The sequence below is a fragment of the Vipera ursinii genome (assembly GCF_947247035.1).
Source record: "Vipera ursinii genome assembly, chromosome: 1".
Classification (NCBI taxonomy): domain Eukaryota; kingdom Metazoa; phylum Chordata; class Lepidosauria; order Squamata; family Viperidae; genus Vipera; species Vipera ursinii.
The window spans coordinates 265491965-265501490 of record NC_139512.1 but is presented as its reverse complement, the minus strand read 5'-3'; the positions used below and the strand labels follow the sequence as shown (position 1 = coordinate 265501490).

The following is a 9526-nucleotide window of genomic DNA, read 5'->3' as shown; positions in this document are numbered from 1 at the left end:
TGGTAACCTAGGGCATTTTCTGAAAGTATGTATTAACAAAGGCTATTCTTTAATTACAACTGCTGTTAATACAATTGATCAAAGGGCATTAACACAGTTATATGGCTTGTCACCATGAATGCAAGAGTTTCTATAGTTGCAACGGTTGATTAAAACAGGATAGAAACAAGGGTGAGTTACAAATGGAAGATCCTGATCCCTGAGAGAATATATTGGCCTATTCAGATACCCAGTAAAGAGAAGAAAAGAAAAAGAGAAAGAAAGAAAGAAAGAAAGAAAGAAAGAAAGAAAGAAAGAAAGAAAGAAAGAAAGAAAGGAAAGAAAGGAAGGAAGGAAGGAAGGAAGGAAGGAAGGAAGGAAGGAAGGAAGGAAGGAAGGAAGGAGAAAGAAAGAAAGAAAGAAAGAAAGAAAGAAAGAAAGAAAGAAAGAAAGAAAGAGAAATTTGTACCCGCTTAAGTTTTGTCAATAATTTCCCAACAAAAAATGGCTGTGAAAAAAATCTAAATAATTTGATCAAGGGAATAAAATGATATGTCCAATGCAGGGACTAATATTGCCTGCCCATCCAAGTGACTGGCATTTTCCTATGCCTGTCAGTGTTCCCTTTAGCCCAACCAGCCTCAGACAATTACTGTAATGTATTGGGCTTGTTTTGTAATACCACGTGGTAATGGCTGGAAGGCTGTTTGAGCAGGGAGCTAGCTAACGGCTTCCAGCGCCTCAGACAACCCGTCTCCAGCACTGCTATTGGTTGCCCTTAGGGCGGCAATAGGTTGCTTCAAACCTATTGTCCGCCACCTAGGGGCCAGGGTATAAATTGCTGCATCTGCAGCCCAGTTCTCTAGTTCAGATCCTGCAAGCAATAAACCATGATCTTTGCTGAACTTACTCGCCTCGTCTTCATTCCTGCGCAACGAACCCAGTACACAACACTGGTGACGAAGGTGGGATCCTGCTTCTCCATCAGAGCTGAAAGTCACTAGGGGAGAGGCAGCACATGCCTGGCGGGAAAAGCAATTCCCCCCACCACGGTTGGCTAGCTAAGCCATGCTAGCGACCACGTGCTCAGAGTACCAGTCCCTGAACAACGGAGAGGCAGGATTCAAGCTGCGAAGACCAGAATGCCCAACGTCAGAAGACTGAGAGAATTCTACATCAAGAAACCTGAAGGATGGCCCTCGTACCTGTCCCAGGCCAAGAACTACCTTCAGGTGAACCAGGTCACAGAGGACGGACTGAAGGCCGCCACGCTGCTCTGTGTGTGCAGCCCAGCAATGTTCGATCTGGCTGAAAACCTGTTCGTGCCCACGCCATTGGAATCCGTCTCCTACCTCAAACTGAAGAAGAAGCTCAGAGAACACTTCCAACCAAAGATCTCGGTGATTGCATGGCCTTCGAACAATGAATACAGCAGCTGGGAGAAACCGCATCCGAATACATCACGGCCTTGAGGCAGGCTGCACGCCTGTGTCGTTTTTCAGACGTTGAAGAGCGACTTCGAGACCGGCTCGTCTGCAGCCTCTGCAACCGAGAGCTGCAGCAGAAACTTTTTGCCAGAGAGGTCCTGTCATACACAGATGCCCAGAACGAGGTCATGGTGGAAGAAGCCGCTGGTGGAGCCATCTGAACGATCCGGCCTGCCAAAACGACACAACGTGAAGAAGCCGTCCACCACGAGGACGCAGAACTCACAGAGGACTCAGAAGAAGACGCTGAAGTCGACAAGCTGCACAGACAGCCCAACCAACAGGACTGCAACAGCAAGCAACAAGAGACTCCTTACATGGCAGATATCTTGCCTAGATGTCCAGGTTGTGGCGGCCGCCACCAATGCTCAGACTGCAGGTTCCGGACAGCCGTGTGCTAGGCCTGCGGGAAAACTGGCCACATCGCATCAGTCTGTAGAGGTCGCCAGAGGGACTGGTCATCGAATCGCCAGTCGGAGGATCCGACCAGGAGAGGTACTGGGGCCCTGGGGCCATTCAGCATGGGGTTTTGCTCAAGCCACAGAAGTGTCTGCTGCACTGGGGCCTGACGCCCCCTTAAACCCAAATATAGACTTCAGGTGGAGCTGCAAGGGGTCCCCTGTAAGATGGAGCTGGACACAGGCTCCGCCATTTCTATTATTTCTCTGGACACATTTAATTTCATGTGCAGTCGCACCAGGAGATGGGCCAAGCTGAGGCCCTCTGACATACTGTTAACAGATTTTCAAAACGCAAAGGTAGCCATCAAGGGTGAAGCCACCTTGGCTGCTAAATTTAAGGGGTTTTCAGGGCACCTGGATGTTGTTGTAGTAGGGGGCCAGAGAATGAGCCTAATTGGGCTCGATTGGTTTGATGCACTAGGCATCCAAGTAACGGGAATCAACCGGACACAAGTCACGAGTCTAGCAACAGTTTGCAAGGAATTTGTAGATGTTTTTGATTCAGCCCTAGGAACTTACAAAGGCCTGCCTATAGCGTTCAAACTTGACCCAAATGTAGCTCCCGTCAGGATCAAGCCTCGCAGGGTCCCCTTTGCCCTCAAGCACAAAATAGATATGGAACTAGACAAGCTTGTTAAACAGGGTGTTTTGCAACCAGTAGATGGTGGAGAGTGGGAAAACCCCATTGTAACACCCCTTAAGGCCAACGGGGAAGTCAGAATCTGTGCGGACTATAAATGCACAATTAACAAGTCTCATAAACAACACGCTTACCCAGTCACAGTAGTGAGCTACATCCTGGCATCCTTGCAGGGTGGCACCACTTTTGCAAAGTTAGATTTGGCACAGGCCTATCAGCAAATACCTGTTGATGAGGCCACGGCCGCAGCACAAACAATTGTGACCCACAGGGGGGCATTCAAGGTTAAGCACCTGCAATTTGGGATCAATGTAACCCTGGGCATTTTTCAGGGAATCATGGAGCACACACTAAAGGGCATCCCGGGTGTTTGCCCTTATTTTGATGACATGCTCATTGCTGGAGAATCCACAGAGGTGTTAGCAAGGAGGCTCTGAGCCGTCCTGCAAAGGCTGTGTAAAGCAGGCCTCAAACTAAAGAAGAGCAAGTGCAGTATTGGGGTTCCCTCAACCAAATTTCTGGAATTTTGCATCGATGCTGATGGCATCCACCCAGCTGAGTCCAAAGTGAAGGCCATTCAAATGGCACCGAACCCTAAAAACAAAGGAGAGCTGCAAGCGTTCTTGGGCCTCCTCAACTTCTACCACGTGTCCTGCCTAATAAGGCCGCAGTGGCAGAGCCACTTCACAGGATCTTAGATAAAAAAGCTTCTTGGAAGTGGACCAGCATCCACAAAAAAGTTTTCAGGATCTGAAGGCACTCCTGTTGGTCAATTCCGCTCATTTCAAGGCGTCTAAACCAGTTTGCTTAGCATGTGACGCATCCCCATATGGGGTGGGTGTAGTTTTGAGCCACTTAGAGAAAGATGGGACCCAAGTTCCCATTGCATTTTACTCGTGGACACTGTCCTCTGCTGAGTGTAATTATGCTCAAATTGACAAAGAGGCATTGGCCATTGTAGCTGGAGTTAAAAAATTCCATGAATACCTATACGGCAGGGACTTCACGGTTTTCACAGACCACAAACCACTGTTGGGGTTATTCACCACAGACAAACAGACACCCCAGATTTTGTCCCCTAGAATGCTGAGATGGTCTATTTTTTATCAGCTTACACGTTGAAGCTGAATCACAAACCTGGCAAAGAAATGGGCCATGCAGATGGCCTAAGCAGGCTTCCATTGCCACAAATCGAACCAGATCCAGCCCTAGCGGCCCACAAATTGTCCATTCAGGACTTACCAGAGTTTCCCCTACACGCTGGGGACATAGCTGTAGAAACAGCAGCTGATAAAACACTAAGTAGAGTGCTTTCTTGGGTGCACACAGGGTAGTTGGATAAAAACCCAGGCCCTGAATTTCAGAGTTATTTTACTAGAAGACACGAGCTATCAGCTCACAAGGGTTGTATACTATGGGGGAACAGAGTCATAGTTCCCACATCACTAAGAGACAGGGTTTTGCAATCACTGCATGAAGGCCATCTAGATATTGTCCTTATAAAAGCTCTAGCTAGAGGCTACTTATGGTGGCCAGGGTTAGACAAGGCCATCGAGGCCCAGGTGCATGGATGCTACACATGCCAACAATCAAGGCCTGAAATGCCGCACACTCCAGTTCACAGGTGGGAGGAGACTCACACTCCCTGGTCTAGAATTCACATAGATTTCGCTGGGCCCTTCCAGGGCCAGCTCTTCCTTATAGTGGTCGACAGCCACTCTAAATGGCTTGAAGTAATATCAGTCTCAAACATGACTACTGCTAGGACCATCCAGGTGCTTAGGAAACTCTTTGCCACACATGGTCTGCCAGACGTCGTAGTATCCGACAATGGAGCCCATTTTACAGCGGCAGAATTTCAGGCATTCCTGAGAGCAAACCTCATCAGGCATGCAACATCGGCCCCGTTTCACCCTTCTTCTAATGGTCAAGCCGAATGGATGGTCCAGACCACAAAAGAGTCACTGAAGCGTATAGTGACTGGGGACTGGCATCACAGATTGGCAGATTTTTTACTTTGCCAGCATTCGATGCCCTGCATGGCTACAGGGAAAAGCCCAGCAGAGCTGTGCTGGGGGAGGCGACTGATCACTAAACTGGGCAGGTTGCATCCCGATAGGGTGGCAGCAGAAGCTTCATGCCCAAAACCCCCAAGGAGGCTGCAAGTGGGCGATGGGGTGTGAGCCAGGAACTATGGTCATGGGAATTTGTGGGTGCCTGGAAAAATTACTAAAACTTCAGGCCCCCTCTCTTACGAAGTGGGGCTGGAGGGCAGGTGAGTTGTCAGACGCCACATCGACCAACTCAGGAAACATTTTCCAGAACGGCCACTAAGCGAGAACTATGTCATTAGTCCTTACCAAGGCCCACAAATTAGCAGCCAAGCCAGCCCATGCATAGACGCTGAAGGCTCAGACAGCCCAAGCAACGAGGAGTTGGCCATAGAGGATGGGAGTCTGGAAGTACAACATGGGTCCCCTGATGGAGAAAGCCAACAAGACCCTTACAGCCGCTGTGCTAACTGCTGAACAAACTGACTCTGGGGTGGGCCAACATGGAAAGGCCAGCCAGAGAGCACCCAACCATCCTGAACCAATTGAACTAAGAGATACTGGCCTACCCAGCCCGGCGGGCAAGCTGGTAGGCCAGGAAGTGCCTGGGTCCCCCAGGCATTCCACAAGGGCACACAAACCGACTGCTTATCTGCAAGACTATGTGCTGAAATAATAAATCTGTAAAGTTGTTTGTACCTTGTGTTAACTGCTGACCTACCAGAATGTATCAAACAATGGAGCTATAATGTTGTTAAGTAGTTTATTGTGCTGCTAAGTGGAACCTATTCACACCAGTGTCAAGTCTTTGTAAATTGCATTGCTGTAATTATTTTCTGTTGTTGCTATAATGTTGTTCATTCTAAGGGGGGAGGGGTGTAATGTATTGTGCTTGTTTTGTAACACCACGTGGTAATGGCTGGAAGGCTGATTGAGCAGGGAGCTAGTTAATGGCTCCCAGCGCCTCAGACAACCCATCTCCAGCGCTGCTATTGGTTGTCCCTAGGGTGGTAATAGGTTGCTTCAAACCTATTGGCCGCCGCCTAGGGGCCAGGGTATAAATTGCTGCATCTGCAGCCCAGTTCTCTAGTTCAGATCCTGCAAGCAATAAACCTTGATCTTTGCTGAACTCACTCACCTCGTCTTCATTCCTGCGCAAGGAACCCAGTACACAACAATTACTATTTCTGTGCAAGATTTGGATCATCTGATATTGAAACTAAGAATGAAGATTGAAATGAAGGAAGGGGTGGTCAAGAGAATTTGACTACTACAAGATAATTAATTCCTCGTTTTCTACTCACCACAGCAAAGAAGTTAAGTTCATCTTGCCAGCCCTTGCACTAGAATGCAGAAAGCAGCTGTTGCTTCGGAAATATTCTCCAGGATGTTGACAGATGCATTTTAGAACCCAGCCCCAAAATGATTGATTCTTAAGACTTTAAGATCTCAAAAGATTCCGGAATGAGGACAAATTCCTAAATTTATTCTTAAAAGTACAGATGGGAGGAAGATTCATTAGTTTACATTCTGGGGATTAATTTATGGACTGAAATTTAGTTTACACTTGCAATGCATACTTCTCAGAATTTTGCAAACAAATTACCAATGAGAAATGCAGCATGGACAATTCTGTTTAAAAGTATATATTTATAAACATTTCATACACAAGTGCATTATTCATGGGAAATGAAAAACTGTATATTAAACAAAACTGTAAATAAAAATAAAATGCAAAATGCAAAAATAAAATAGATGTGTTCACTCTTGTTTGGAAGTAGAAGGATTAAGAATTGCAATTCAAGGCCAGAGATTGAATTATTCACAAACACAAATTCTAATTTGATCTCCGGCTATCAGCTCCACGTATGGCTTAATTTCCCAAGTTAATGCTTTTGACTGCCATTCCAAGAGACTCAAAAGGTGACTGTTCCTTTTGCATATAGATCAAAATACCCAGTAATCACTGTATCTCTCTGCAAGGTTTTAGGATCCAGATGCACAAAGCTCGGTCATTTTGCAATAATAAGGTAGTTTTGATTAAGATCAAGCCAAGGAGTAGGTCACGGGAAGGAAACAGTGGCCTTTGACAGAAGGGAGTTGACAAGTGATGAAGTAAGGAATGTGCTGATGTCCTTGAGCCGAATGAGGGGCAAAGTGTGGGAAGATGCAGGCACATGAAGATGAAATCACTGTTGGGTTAATTAATTGGGGTGGGATGACTGCACATTCAGGGGAGGAAAGAGGCTTAGTTTGCCCTAAATCTAAATTTCAAGTAGCAGCTACAAAGGACTCTGGAGCTACAGGAAGCATGGAAGCTATTGGGTGAAGCTTGAATTGGCTGCTATCCAAAGGAGTATGTCAAATATTAGTGAAAACAGACTGCAGCTGTTGTGTACAACAGTATTTTCTTACAATTATGTTTTCACTCCTTCTCAAATGAAGCTCCGTGCCCACCAGGATTGCCACTGGTACCATGGAGGGGACGTGTCCACCTCAAGCTGGAAGATCATCAGGACCAAAATGCAAAGTGTGAGGCGAGCAAAATCACCAATTCTGTGGGATCAGTTGCCTTTGGTTGCTTTACGTACAAAACTATTTAGGGACGAGAAGCATTTTGTCCTTTGAGAAACAATACTCAATTAATCAAAGACTTCTTTTTCTTCAAAGTTTTTGGCCTTGAGCTTTGGAGAAAAAGCCTGGCATATATTGCTGGGGTATCATTGTCCATCAGTACAATGGGATCTACCCTGCAACTTAAGAAAGCTGCTGGGTCCTGCAATATGGGCATGTTACAGAACCCCCTGTCTTGCTCCCTTATGCATTTTTATTTAATGTTTATTGTTATGTTTCAGAGGTTTTGGAGAAAAATTGCTCTCCTAATATATTTAAGAGAGCTGGGCATATTGTACAATCAGCATACTGAGGATGTATTTACTCATTAAAATTGTTTCAATGTTTTCTCTCTAACTTCCTGCCACTGTTCCTGGAAGATTATACATGGTGAAATGAGAAGAAAGCCAGAAATAACCCCAGGATAATCACGCTAGCCATAATATCAGAGCTGTTCTGCTTGTCCTGGATTTTCTAGGAATGTTATATTTGTCAAAAAATATCTCTATAGCTATCAATCTTGTCAAGGACTTTTCTCCTCCTAGGTCTGTGTGCTGCTTTACAGGATGATTTTGGAAAATGAGTACTGATCTTTTGCTGCCCTGAACAACAACAACAACAAATGAATGCTCCAAATTGGCACTTCCACTTTAAATGATTTCTCATTCTCTGGGTTTCTGCTAGGCTGTCTTTTGACCCATTATTTCCCCCCCCCCAAAGCATGATAAAGCTTCCCCATTCCATCAAGCAACAGAAACTTTCTGGAACTTTCTTATTTTCTATTTTCCTGTGTTGTTGAACTATTCCAAGGGAATGCAAAATAAAGTAAACTATTTGTTGCTATAGTTACATATATCAGCTGCTAAGTCATGATTCATTCTAAGCAGATCTCCAAATGTAATCCTGGTGAGCCTCAAGGAGCAATTCCTCACCTATGTGATTCCGTGATACTATCTTTGTTCAGCAAGTGAGCCAATCTATTTTTGGCTCATTTGCAGTGCAACAGGAAATAAATGGAAGCCAACTTTTCAGCAGAACTACTGGTGCTTCGTGAAGTTTAAGCTGATTACTATCTTATTGATGAGACATCTTACCTCACTTTTCCTGTTGCAGCTTGGATTTTTCTCCTTTCTGCGGTGGTATGTTCATATTTGCATTTCTTTGCAATCTGTAGCTTGAACAGAGAGGTGATGGTTTGGGATTTTTTGCATCCTTTAAATCTTGACACAGAAACACACATTCCATGGGATGAAGTGGTTGAATGGTGTGTTTGTATAGGAAGTTCCCTGTTTGCCTTCCGGGAGTTTCTTTGAGTTCTGAGCTCAAAAGCCGTGAAGAGAACTGCAGATTATAAGATCAGTTGTAATGTGGATTTTAGTTTCCCAGAATTAGTTCTCTGGAGGTCATTTATATCCAACCCCTCTTCAGTGCAGAAACTGCAAGGCAAGCTGCAGAAACAGCATCTTGTGTGAAAATTTATTCAGCCTTTGCTTCAAAACCTTTTAAGACCTGCAGAGGGCACTGACCTTCATTCCACCCATGGGCATCAGGATGGGACGGAGACAAGGGGAAAACCCACAAAACATGCATGGGGACAAAATGATGCAACTTAGATATTTGTGTCAGAAGTCAGGACACAACTACCTACTTTGTGTAACATTATTTCAGCAGTGCAGCAATTTGTTGTGAACACCACTGGTTCCACTGTTCAACATTGATCAGTTAAAATATATTTTCCTGTAGATTCAACACCTTCCAGAACCATAAACCATTTTTTTTGCATGAGATATATTTCAATAAAAAATCTCAAATATTTCTTTATAGACACTATGTTGTTAGTTCCTCCATTAAATATAGCTTCTTAATGCCTTTCTTAAAATGCTGTCCAGTTCTAGATGTGATACTGCAAGGTATGACTTCAAATTAGTACAGAATAATAAACTTTCCTGGTCTTTTAATATGGTATCTCTTCTTTCTTGGTAAAATACATTCATATTCCCCATTTGAAACAGCCTCACAATTATTTTTAAAAAGGGTCGATATGAAGCTTATTACCCATATATTTTATTACTCATAAATTATGAGATACTGATATGTGTGTCTTTGTGTATATATATGTGAGACATGTTATGTCTGTCTGTCTATCCAACTGAAAATGAGTAATTCTGTTCTTGGTTAGAGCCGGAGAAAGTAATGTTCTGGCCACAGAAATGTTAACGAAAGCAGCATTGTTGTGTCCTATTCTCAACACTTCACCATGATAACACAATAAATATGTTTACATGAACAAGCTCA

General features: G+C 44.5%; 1 long non-coding RNA gene across 1 annotated transcript in view; it reads left to right on the top strand.

The window, feature by feature from the left end:
• The first annotated feature begins 299 nt into the window (after nucleotides 1-299).
• LOC310631544 overlaps nucleotides 300-9526 on the top strand; it is a 394516-nt gene continuing 385289 nt past the window's right edge. Inside the window, exon 1 of the long non-coding RNA XR_014490652.1 lies at nucleotides 300-444. This is a non-coding gene — a long non-coding RNA (uncharacterized lncRNA). The remainder of the gene's footprint in view (nucleotides 445-9526) is intronic.